The sequence below is a fragment of the Ursus maritimus genome, unplaced genomic scaffold (genome assembly GCF_017311325.1).
Source record: "Ursus maritimus isolate PB19 unplaced genomic scaffold, ASM1731132v1 scaffold_3, whole genome shotgun sequence".
In the NCBI taxonomy this organism is placed as follows: domain Eukaryota; kingdom Metazoa; phylum Chordata; class Mammalia; order Carnivora; family Ursidae; genus Ursus; species Ursus maritimus.
In genome coordinates, this window is record NW_024425563.1 from 90,149,882 (window position 1) to 90,162,914 (window position 13,033).

Sequence of the window (13,033 nt, forward strand, 5' to 3'; positions counted from 1 at the left end):
TGCGTGAATCTTTTCAGTTCATGGTTTCTTTTCAGGAAGCTTATTAAACTATCTATCTTGTAAAAATGTTTTAGGTAAAACTTAGATTATATTTTTTATATCTATCTACCCGGGTCACGTAAACTAAAATACACCCTAATATCCTGACAGTGAACCACTCTCCACCTCTCTCAGATTGCTCGCTCTCCTCTCAGGTCCGACCCCTCAAACACCACATGGACCTTCTCCCTTTGACAGAGACCCAGTGAGGATGCCACTGTCAGTCAGCATGTTGGCTATTAGTGAAGTTTAATTTCTTTCTCATTTTTTAAGATTAGAAACATATGTAAATACAAGTTCTGATATTTTCCCCTATTCCAGTGGCTCATTTTCTATTCATCCTGGAGTGCATATAAGCCTACTCTCAAGGTCAGTATTCTAGAGGATGCACCGGAAGAGGTCAGGCTATCAGGCGGGGATAATATGATTCTTAGAACAGCCCAGGCTGATAGGATAATGTCCTAAATAGGATCAGGGGGATTAAGAAAAGCAGCTGATTTGAAATACTGAGGAGGTAGAATGTGTACAGCTCAGAGTGATTAATTACACATGAAAAGTTAAGGAGAGGCATCAAGAATAACTGAAGTTTCAGGTGTGGGTCTGTGAGCCTGAATGGGATCATCATTTGAGTTTCAGTTGTCTGTAAATATCCAAATAGATATGAGTAGTAGCACTGGGAAACAGATGGACTCTGTTCACATCTCCAGTCAGCTTGTTAGTATCAAAGATTTCATAAACCTGTATTTGAATAAATGGCTCAGCCATTTAATAGCTGTGTGACCTTGGACATGATACATAACTTTGGGGGCTCATTTACATGGTCTATTACAAAAATCTAAACAAAGAAAATTCCTGGGGTGCCTGGGTGGCTCAGTTGGTTAAGCATCCAACTTCAGCTCTGGTCATGATCTCAGGGTTCTGGGATCCAGCCCCACATCGGGCTCCTTGAGGAGTCTGCTTGCCCCTTCCCCACTCATACTGTCTCTCCATCTCTCAAAGAAGTAAATAAAACCTATAAAAATAATAAATAAACCAAGAAAATTTCTATCTACTTTCCAGCATTATTATTGTATCTAACGTAAAGCCTTGGACACTTAAAGCCCTTAAGTAAGTGTTTCACGTCGGTGTCACCAACGTATCAGCTGCTCTGCCACTTCTCCTTATATAGCATGACATTTTTTCCAGGAAGTCAGACTTAATGCTTCCCTATCAACACACCTTTATAGAGGCTGTGGTCAGATGCCTGTGGGCTTGAAGAGTATCTGTCATTGCATAAGTCTCTGAAGTCATGTACAGTTTTGGATGTTGGTCAGTTTTGAAAGGGTCCCAGTTTCCTAGTGCAGTCCTCATTTTACATATGTGAAAACCATGGTCATTGAAGAAAAACTAAAGACTTTAGAGGCTGGTAAGTGGCAGAACCTAGACCAAGGACTCAGATTCTAGTCTTTTTTACGCTCTAAGTTACAAGGGGCTTTGATTATATTTTAAAAACCACTCAAAGTAGGAAATGAGAACAAAGTTAACGTACCCAGTTTGTTTTACCAGTAACTTTTCCATCAACTAGAAAGTATTGTTTGTCATTTTTCACAGTTAACTCATTCATTCCACAAATACTGCGTAAGGATCTACTATGTGTTATGCACTATATAAAGTAATGGAGATGTAACAAACAGTAAACCAAGAAAAGTTCCCTGCCCCCACGAATCTCATATTCTACTGAGGGGAGTCCTAAGTGATGTGAGGGAGTGAGCCATATGTTTTATCTTCTAGTGGAAGGAATGGCAAGATAACTTAGGACCTTACATTTCATTGTGAGACTGTGTTATTCCGGGTAACATGGAAATTCTTCTCAGGAGTAGATCTATTTTGAGGGTAGAGCTTACAGATTTGCCAGCAGATCAGATGTGGGCTGTGAAAAAGGAGGCAAAAATGACTCAAGGGTTTTGGCCTGAGCAACTCAAAGAATGGGGTTGCCGTTTTACTAAAGTAAGGGGAAAACTGAGAGAGAGGTAGGTTGAGGTAGGTGATACGAGGAGTTTAGTTTTGGACAGTTTGGAGTTTGGAACACAACCAGTTGAAGATGTCGAGTAGGCAGCTGACTCTAAGTCTGGCCTTCATGGGAGGGAGGAAATCTGGAGGTATAAATTTGGGTGTCGTCGCATTGAGAAGTATACTGAGTGAGTTTATGAAGAAATGAGTATAGACAGAAAACAGAGCTTCAAGTCGAACCCTGAGATCCACCACACTTAGAACAAAGGGGATCAAAAGGGAGCAGCCATAGAGATTTGAGGAAAACCAAGTGATTATGGTATCCTGGAAATAAAACAAGGTATTTTAAGAAAAAGGGAGTGATCATCTGGGTCAACTGCTGCTGCTAAATGAAGTATAATGGAGGTTGAGAATTGATGGGCTTAGCAAACTGGAGATCGTTGATGATCTTAACAAAAGCCTGATAAGAGTAGGCTTCGGGAGGAGGAGGGGAGGAAAATTAAGAGTGAGTTGGAGAAATGGAAGCAGGGTTGAGAGTGTTTATGTTGGTTTTGTTTTGTTTTTTGTTTTTGTTTTGTCTTTAGTTTTGCTTTTTAAGAAAGGAGAGAAGTAACATGTTTATATTCAGAGAGGGACAAATTGATGCATGGGTTTTCTGGGCTTTCTGGAGCAATATTTGGAATCAGCTAGAGGGAATGGGATCTACTGCATGATTTGGAAGCATTGATCTTACTCGTTTTCGTTTATAGCATGTTGGCAAGGCACAGTTCTGGAGCTAAAATCAGCCCACCTACTGTTATTGAAATAAAGCTTTATTGAAATGCAGCTGTGCCCATTTATTTAGCTGTTGTCTATGGCTGCTTTCAAGCTGTAGTGATGGCTGCTACAGAGAAGCCTAAGATATTTCCTATCTGGCTCTTGCAGAATGGGTTTGCTGACACTAGATTCACAGTAACTGAAAGAGGAGATGAAATATGAGTGGGAGAGGAGAAGTAGAGGCAGTTCTAAGGAACTGAGCGTTTTGAGAAAGGTATTCACATGTCTTTTCTGGTTTGGGTCAGACCAGAAGGAAATCAGAACCGTGAATTTAGAGCAAAAGGAGTTACAGCCTCGGTGCTTTTTCAAGCTAAGGTGGGTTCTTAGAAGGACTGCAGTCTCCAAAGGTATAAGCTAACCATATAATCAGCCATTGCTATGTTACAAATGACCCCGATTTTAGCGGCTTTAAACGACCAGCAGTTATTATCTCACAGTTTCTGGGGGTCAGGAATCAGAAGCAGTTGAGCGGTATGGTTCTGACTCAGTCTCTCATGAAGTTGCAATCAAGGTATCACCCAGAACTCCCGTCGTCTGAGACTTGGCTAGGTCTAGAGACTTGGCTAGGTCTAGAGGTCTGGCTTTCCGTCTCGCTCACATGGTGCCGGCAGGAGGCTTCAGTGCCTTGCCACAGGGGCTTCTTCATGGGACGACTCACAGCAGGGCTCCCCAGAAGCGAGTGATGAGAGCGAGTGCCCAGGACAGATGCCTTAGTCTTTTATAACCTAGTCCTGGAAGTGAGATGCCTTCACTTCTGCTGTATTGTAACCGTCATACAGATCAACCCTGGTGCATTATAGGAAGATACTACAGAAGGCTGTGAACACCAGGAGGTGGGGATTGTTGGGAGTCATCTTGGAGGCTGACTACACAGACTCACTTGCACGTCTACAAAACTATGTTGTGTACCTCCAGCTTTGCCGGGTAGGGACCAGTGTTTTCCTAACTGCCCACAGCAGCTATTACTGACAGTTTGATTATATTAAAGCCCAACCACAAACACTGTTATAAATATTTTTTCTTTTTTCCTAAGCTTTTTTCGTTTCTGATTACAGAAGAAACATTCGTGATAGAAAACTGGAATTCAGAGAAGTAAAAGGCTCTGGAAATTAAACATTTTTCATGTGCCTCTGTTTAGATTACTCTTACTGAGATTTTATTTTGCTATCTGATGTTTTTCCTGTTTGTACTAATATGTAATCTGTTTTCATATTTCACATTATTTGTGAGCTGCTTTCACATATTTTGTGAACATTTTTCAGTGTCCTTCAGTACTCAGTGTCATTTTTAAATAATTGTTTTATAATCCCATTTTATGGCTATCCATAATTTAATTCATTTTTTATTATGAGTAATGTTACAGTAAGTATCCTTGTTAATTCTTTGTGCAACCATGATTATGATAGTCTTTTTTTCAAGTATCAGTTCTTACTAATAATTCACGTACAAATCCAACAAAAGCAATAACTGTAGGTATAAACTTTGTGATATTTATATTAGTTTTAATAGTTATAATAGGACGATGGTGAGGCTTCTGTGTTGAGGGGTCCATAGACGTTATTAGGTTCTCAAAAGTGACTGGGATGTTCACATCCTCAGTTGATTTGCAAAAATAGGTCAGTGACTATAAACTTACCTTACGTAAACCTCTTGGGTTGGATATAAGAACGTAGCACATCTAATGTCCCCCAAACTCCTAAACCTTATAATACATATGTAAGGTAAGAAGCAAAAAATGTTTGTAGAGATTTGCCACTTGCTTTAAGTGATCTTAGTAAATGATCTCATTATCAGAAGATTGAATTGCTTTGTAGTCAGATGTTATATAACATTGACATGGTTATATTTATTTAGAAAATTGCATGAAGTATCTGCTGAGCTTAGAATTATCTCTGACTATTCCATTTAATTTTTTTCCTGAGGCTTTTTTTGAACTTTAGTCTTGGAAAAGCTAACTTAGCTTCTGAGACCGGTGTTTAATTTGTCCATAATGCATAATACATTGTAATTCCAAGTAATACAACATCACATTATCAGATGTGGGAGCAGCCTGACTGTCTCTGCTGCTGGCTCTCCTTTCTCTGCCCATCCCCTCAATCAGCATTTTCTTTTTCATTTTTTTGACTGAGAGAGGGAAAGAGAGAGCATGAGCAGGGGAGGGAGGGAGGGGCAGAGGGAGAGGGAGAAGCAGACTCCTTGCTGAGCAAGGAGCCTGATGTGGGGCTGGCTCCCAGAACCCTGGGATCATGACCTGAGTAGAAGGCAGACGCTTAACCGACTGAGCCACCCAGGCGCCCCTCAATCAGCAGTTCTTAACTGGAGTTCCTGTTCTGGTTGGGGGAATATCTCAGGATTTTACCAATACTGATGACCTGTTCTCCAGTCATTTTCCAGAGTTTGATTTCTTTTTCAAAAGTGTATGTATGTTATTTGCTAGATACCATGCTAGATGCTGGGATTTCAGAACTGAAAAAAAAAGCAGTTTGCTATTGAAAAGCCCCCAGTAATTAATGTGGTGTGAAGCACTGGTAGAAGTTATGTCCAGAATGCTCTAGAACCACCAAGGAAGTAGCCACTCAGGCCCCAGAGAGCAGTCGGAGGCTGGACATGCTTCACAGAAGAGGTTCTGTTTAAACAGCTTTCTTTACGTATACATTTCGCATACAGTGTTTTCATTGAAAATGTTTTGATCAAGTTGTATGGATCAAGAACTTTTTTCACCATTGATTTAATATGGTATCAAATATGCATTAAATTAGTCATCTTAGAAATAGCTAAAAAGTACATTTATAGAGTAAGAAGTAATTTAAATTTAATTACCTGAGTCTCTACCACCCTCTTTCCTACTGTTTGAATTCTTTATTGGGAGCTTATAGACAGCTCATTCATTTTTTACCATAAGTAATCAGAAAGAATCTGCCAGTGAGCCAAAATTTGCCTTTTTCTTTTTTATTATTTTTTATTTTTTTTAAAGGCTTTTTAAATCTATTTATTGGAGAGAGAGCACAATCAGGAGGGGCAGAGAGAGGGGGAGAAGCAGACTTCCTGCTGAGCAGGGAGCCCATTGCTGGCCTGATCCCAGGATCTCGAGATCATGACCTGAGCTGGAGACAGCCTACTAACTGACTGAGCTGCCCAGGCACCCGTTTTCCTCAGTATTTTTAGTTTTAATTCTAAACATTTTCTCCCAGGCTGTAGTTTATCCTTTCATTTTCTTTTTTTTTTTTCCAAGATACTATTTTAAAGTAATCTTTACACCCTCAAACATGAGGCTCAAGCTTACAAGCCTGAGACCAAGAGTCACATGCTCTGCTGACCGAGCTAGCCAGGCGCCCCTCATTTTATTTTTGAAAGGGAAAAAAATTTTTTTTAATTATAAACTTAATCCATTTGATTTATCTCAAAAGATGCAATACTTTTCTTCATTTATCAATAGTAGACGTTAGAAATTAGCTTTAAAAAAACTCAGCAAGTGGCAGACAAATCTCCTTGGAAGTCACAGTCACATACAGAGTGCATTCCAGAAAAGAGCAGGGGCAGGTCAGCTACCACCTGCTTTTATGAGTTTCATCAAATAGTGGACCTATTCAAGGGTGGACAGAAAAGTCAGCTCTCAAAAAGGGGTATGTTACCACAGGAGGCTTTTACTACACACCTTCCTAAGAGCATGTTTGGGGGCCGGGGGGTGCAGGGGTGGGTGGGGAGACATGTTTTCTAAATTAGATCTAGGACGTGGAATCAGTTTGTTGTCTACACCTTAAGGGCTATCCACTGGTTAATGACTTTTTTTTTTTAAAATAGACTAAATAAAAACAAACTAAACACACACCCCCAAAATGGAAAAGAAACAAATACCAGTAAGATGTCCCTGCTTACTCTCTGGAGTGGAACCATGAAGCAGCTTCAGTCCAGATGAGTCTGTTACAGAGTCCTCACAAGACCACAAGCATGCCTTGCTTTTAAAACAATAACAAAAACATTTGGTTGTTTTTGTTTTTTTGAAACAACAGATCAAAAGCTTGTACCAATCACTTTTCCGACAACATAGAACTCTGCAGAATTAACCAGTACTGGGAGAGGCAGGAGGCCATACCGGTGGGCCTTGTGTCACACAAGCACATGTGGGAAGGTGCAGGGCATTTGTCGTCATTGGAAAGACAGATCTTATTTTCATCTGTAGCTTGAGTTAAACATTGCTTTTAGTACGGTGCTGACGCCAGCTGTGGGGAGAGGGCTCTGGCGAGACGTTCACAGCAGCACACACCTGCAGCCCTTCCTCGGGTTCCCCGCTGTGGGGCAGCCAGGATCGCGTCATCAAACACGTTCTTCAGGCCTTTCTGTATGAGTTCAAAGCACTCCACATACTCGATAGCCTTCAAGCGGTCTCTGGAGTGATAGGCTTCTATTTGTTCTGAAAGCTTCTCAGTAGGAGAGGGGTCATCTCTGAGATCAGTTTGGGTCCCAACAAGCAAGAGAGGAGTCTTTGCACAGTGGTGAATTATCTCAGGCACTCACTTTTCTTTCACGTTTTGAACAAGGACAGAGAAGACAGTGAAAAACACAAAAGTCCAAGAGCATGTGGCTCTCCACCAATCATAACCAGGACTGCATAGTTGTCAAAAACAGTTGGTACATAATTCAGATGGAAATGTGTGGTGTGGGAAGTCGGGAGACACATTTTACCAGCGGCACCATCACCCACTTTATTTGTCGGCAGCGCTGAGACTGTTTTGTATCTTTTTGAATATTTCAGATTTCGTGTTGACCTCAGCTTTTCCACTGGGGCCTTTCTGTCCTTTCATTTTCTTCTTCTGTTTGCATCATTTTTTAAAAAATAAGCTCCACACCCGATGTGGGCCTTGAACTCAGGACCCCAACATCGAGAGTCTCATGCTCTCCCAACTGAGCCAGCCAGGCACCCCTCCTTTCATTTTCTTAACTGTCTTTCATTTTTTGAAGGCCAAAAATATGTTTTTAAAAAAATTTTTGAGTATGGCTGACACACAGTGTTACATTAGTTTCAGGTGTATAGCACAGTGATTGAACAAGTCTGTGTGTTATGCTGTGCTCACCACAAATGTAGCTGCCACTTATCACCATCAGGGAGTGAGTACATCACAGGAGTAAAAGGCACACCATAGGAATGTAGCGGATGATGGTGTAACCATTTACTTAACTCTCTTAAAGAGTAGGAGTTTTTAATTTTGACGTCCAGCTAATCAGTTTGTTCTTTTGTGGATTCTGCTTTTGGTATACTAAGAAATCATTACTTAACCCAAGGCCACATGACTAATTCTGTGCTTTCTTCTAGAAGTTTTTCAATTTTAGGTTTTACATGTAAGAATGATCCAATTTGAGTTAACTTTTGTATGTGGTACTTTCCTTTTTTTTAACATATGGATGTCATAATTGTTCCAATATCATTATTGAAAAGACTGTCCTTTCTGTACTGCATTGCCTTTTGCACCTTTGTCAACAGAGGTCAAAAACTATGAACAACCCACTTGTCCACCAGCAGGTGGGTGGATAAACGAATGGTGGTGTATCCATAGAGTGGAGTGCTGTGCAGAATAGAAGGAGAAGAAGGGCTGCTGATACAGGCAACAACAGGGATGTATCTCAGAATTACGGAATGAAAGAAGCCTGAGGAATACATATTGCATAATTCTAGAATGTCTCGAAAATGCTAATTAACCTATATAGAAAACAGTGTATTTCATTCAATGTATTAAAGGAGGCTGGCAATGGAAGGGGAGATTACAGTGGGTCAGACTTTCAAATAGGTGCAGTTTATTGTATGTTGTACCTCAAGAAAGCTGTTACAAATGAAATTCTAAACATATTATAGGATAACACAATAAACTTTTGATAGCTAAAATTTTTCTTTTCTTATTCCTTAATCTTTTCATAAAATAACCCCCACTTTATTATTCCTATTAAAAAATGGTGTGTAGATCTCAACATAGCATTCAGAAAATGTGATCATTGTAAACTCACTTTCAAGTATACCTTCTACTTCTTTATTCAAGTCCTTATGTCATGTCAGTTCCTACAGGGTCTGTTCTCTTTCCTTGGTACCATTGTTCCACTACGTACAACCCACTTTGTTATCCACTTAACTCAAACTCCCCCAAATGTCTAGACATATTTCACTAGTAGAAACTGAAAAATGCATAGGATCAAGATATATAAGGTTTAAGGGGAGAAGTGTAAAACAGGAAATGATCAGGGGCAGATGTCATAGGGAGACAGTATTACAGAATTTAGATTTCAACCTAAGAGCACTATCGAGACTTTGAAGAATTTTAGCTAAGCCGTGTCAGACTAATGTCCCTTTTAATGTGATAGGTTGTGGTTACATAAAGAGGCAGGCAATATTAACAAGGAGGGGCTTTGTATCAGTCTCTTTGGTATTTTAGTTAATACATAGTTTTTTTGGGGGGGGGTGGCAGGGTCAATACTCTTCTTCTGATACTTTATTCCCAGGCTTTGTACATTATAGTTGCATCCTGTCAAATGAAATATAACTAGCAATTCAAAGTTCAGAACTACTTGAATTTTCTTGCTTCTGCTTCTTGGATTTGTGAGAATGACAACTATATTTAGGCTTAAGAATTTAGTCTACTGGAATTAAATACAGGCTTCATGTATGTATCCTTGCTGTTTTTCAGTATGAAATCTTATAAAATGGTATGTAAGTGGTTTTGGTATTTTATTTTTCTTCCTTTCAAACCTGTAGGGTCAAGGTTCACTAATTTGGGATTAGTTATGATTCTCAGTAAGGCCCTACAGATGCTCGATGACAGCAAGAGATGGGAAGAACCCAGAAAGGAAAAAGGTGATTTAGGAGCAGCGGCTGGTTTTCTGGCAACGGGAAGGCTCTGTTGTTAAAATGAGTTTCTTGTTAGAAGTTTCTTTGTGTTCATATAGCACCTGTCACTGCCTTAACCAAGACCATGTTTTTCAACACCTGACATAACATGAAACTACTAGATCGTATGAGACCAGTCCTTCCGGAGGTTAGTTGGAGCCTGTGGAAGCCCATAATAGTAAAATAAACATGCTCAGCCCATCGCTTGAACTGCACCCTGGGTTTGGAGATAGAGCAAAAGAATGAGGATAGGGGCACGGGCTCCAAAGGTCATGTGTGGGTACTCAGTGCTTTCACATCTGCTCTAACTACACTGACAGATACATGGATTCTGCTGGCTGGTACCATCCTGGGTCAGTCAGTTCTAGTTTTAACTTTACCACAGCTTTCTGCAGAATTTCTTGCAAGTGACTGAACTCATGTCTAGCCCTTATTTCTTCTTATGAAAACTGAGAGGATGGACTATTTTAAGACTTCCTTCTGTAGTTCTTCAGTGACATTGTATTTACTTGACTTAACATCTTGCAGTGAAACTTCTAGGTAAAAATGGAAATAACTTGTTAAATCCTATCACATGTAAAATTGGAAGAAACAGGCTAGTATACCGAAGGGTATATTGTATTGAATGAGGTCCCTAGGTAAATCTCACTTTCTCTGCGGTCTGGACCTTCCAGATGTTATCTCCAGATTGTCCTCTATACTGAAGCCTATGAGCCTTACATGATAATGAGGTGCTACAGCTTTGCTGCTAACCCCCCAGTTTGAATTTAGGTGCACATGTTTAATGTTTTCATTTTAATATATGGTTGGCTTTTGGTGATGCAGTTTAAAGAGATGGGAAGCTTCCTTGTGCATGGGCCTGCTACTCAGCCTATGATTCCCAACCATTCCTGATGAGCCCTGACTATCCCCAATCAGCACCTTCTACCCACTCGCGCTCACCGCACCCACCCCCCAACTCCACTTAGAGTAATAGGACATGCATCCTGCTCTATGTTCTGGCTGTTAGACATGTTGGAAATGACAGAGGAGGCTTGTCCCTCCTTGACCACACGGACATTTGCTGTATGTGGGACTCATTTTAAGTTAATGTTGTCCAGTCTCTTCTTCTGCCTCCATCAATCCGTCTAGAACCCCAGTGGTGCTTATTCCAGGCATAATGATGATTTACCCTGTGGTGTCATCCCTGATTCCGCTCCTCCTTTTCTCAGCTGCCTTTCTTTCCCCCTCACTTCCCCATACAAAGTCCAGGTATATTTTTGCCCACTTCTCGGCTAGTGTTAGGAAACTTGCAGCAACAGGTGTGCAGAACTTAGTGCCTGGTACAAAGTAGTATATTCAGTAAATGGTAGCTGTTTTTAGTCTTGGCCACCTTCTATTAAATGAATCATATGGAATTGCTGTTTTGTAAGTAAAAAAAGAAATCTAATGTTGGCAGTTTTATATCTTCAACTTTATAGATACGCGGAGTGATGGTTTTTAACCAGGATGCAAATTCGAATTATCTAGTCAGCCTTTTACAGTATGTAAATATACACTGCCCTCAACCTAGCCCATTGAATTAGGATCTTCATGCATGGGTCCTGGATAAGTACTTTTTTGGGAGGGGGAGAGGGAGCACGAGCAGAGAGGGGTCGGTGCACAGAGGGAGAGAATCCCAAGCAGGCTCCACACCCAGTGTGGAACCCAATGCTGGGCTCAATTTCACAACTCTGAGTTCATGAGCTGAGTCGAAATCAAGAGTCTGGCACCCAACCGACTGAGCCACCCAGGCGCCCCCTGAGTAAATGCATTTTTTAAAAATATTTTATTTATTCACAAAAGACACAGAGAGAGGCAGAGGTAGAGGGAGAAGCAGACTCCCCGTGGAGCAGGGAGCCTGATGCAGGACTTGATCCCAGGATCCTGGGATCATGACCTGAGCCAAAGGCAGACGCTTCACCGACTGAGCCACCCAGGCGCCCGATGGTAAATGCATTTTTAAAAAGCTCCCCAGGGGCGCCTGGGTGGCACAGCGGTTAAAGCGTCTGCCTTTGGCTCAGGGCGTGATCCCGGCGTTACGGGATCGAGCCCCACATCAGGCTCCTCCGCTATGAGCCTGTTTCTTCCTCTCCCTCTCCCCCTGGTTGTGTTCCCTCTCTCTCGCTGGCTGTCTCTATCTCTGTCAAATAAATAAATAAATAAAATCTTTAAAAATAAAAAAAATAAAAAATAAAAAGCTCCCCAGATGATTCTCATTCATATGCCTGCTAAAATACCTGTCAGATAATCTTCCCTTCAGGTTGTTTTTCTTTTATGTACAAGTTCTTTTATACAGACTTGTATGTTTTTCATGTAATCCATTATCTGGTCATGAACTGAAATTTTATTTTTATGACTCCACAAATTACTGTCATTTTTAACTTTAAGATATGATCAAATCTCAAATTAATATTTATCAATACTCAACCTTGGGAAGGAAAATCTAGGTGCTATAAGATGTTTTCATGATTTTCAAGGAACTTCCAAGTATTTTTTCCCCCAGTTATGAAAGATCACTTCACATTATCTTTCATACAACTTAAACTTGGGATTTTGCACTTTTCCAATATAGTTTTGCCTTTTCATGCAAAAGAGAATAAACGGTAGTAAGCAGGCCACAGTTTAGTTTAACTGCCTTGACTCACCTGACTCACGATGGCAGCTTACCCACATAATTTTAACGTAGCCAAGAGAAAATGGAGGCAGATTCTTTGAACAGCAGCTTTCTCCCCTTCACTGATAGTAATTTGTGTCTTGTTCTTTTATTGTTTTGTTTTTTAAAGATTTGATTTATTTATTTATTTGACAGAGAGAGACAGCCAGCGAGAGAGGGAACACAAGCAGGGGGAGTGGGAGAGGAAGAAGCAGACTCCCAGCCAAGCAGGGAGCCCTATGCAGGGCTCGATCCCAGGACCCTAGGATCACACCCTGGGCCGAAGGCAGACGCTTAACGACTGAGCCAGCCAGGCTCCCCTGTTCTCTTACTGTTAACCAGTGTTTTGAAATCTCTGGGTAAGTGGATTCTAGACAAGCCCAAAATTATGGGCAAAATTTTTCTGTTCGTTCATTGACAGCTATAGACAAGAATATTAAAACCCAGAAAAGAGAAATCTGAGCTTTTTTCTACTTCCCGCCACCATGTTCTCTCTGATTTGCACTCCTTAATCCTTTAGTGGGCTGGCTTTAGTGGTATATGTACTTTCTTAAAAAACAGAGAAGGTTTAGTTTCATGTAGCTCCTGAAGAAAAAGGACTCTCAAATTTGTGAAGCATTTCATTAAGTCTATGTAAACACTAA

At 40.7% G+C, this 13,033-nt stretch overlaps 1 protein-coding gene and 1 pseudogene across 2 annotated transcripts in view; one reads left to right on the top strand and one right to left on the bottom strand.

Moving 5' to 3' along the window:
* The window catches only part of RALA (RAS like proto-oncogene A), a 72,269-nt gene that overhangs the window by 23,956 nt on the left and 35,280 nt on the right, over nt 1-13,033 (top strand). Inside the window, exon 1 of one of the 2 annotated variants that reach the window (XM_008703506.2) lies at nt 12,607-12,748. The exons of the other annotated variant lie outside the window; for it this stretch is intronic. The gene's annotated coding sequence lies outside the window, so the exon portion shown is untranslated. Of the gene's footprint in view, nt 1-12,606; nt 12,749-13,033 lie in introns of those variants that run through there. 2 annotated transcript variants of the gene reach the window in all.
* LOC121105912 lies at nt 6,847-8,500 on the bottom strand (annotated as a pseudogene).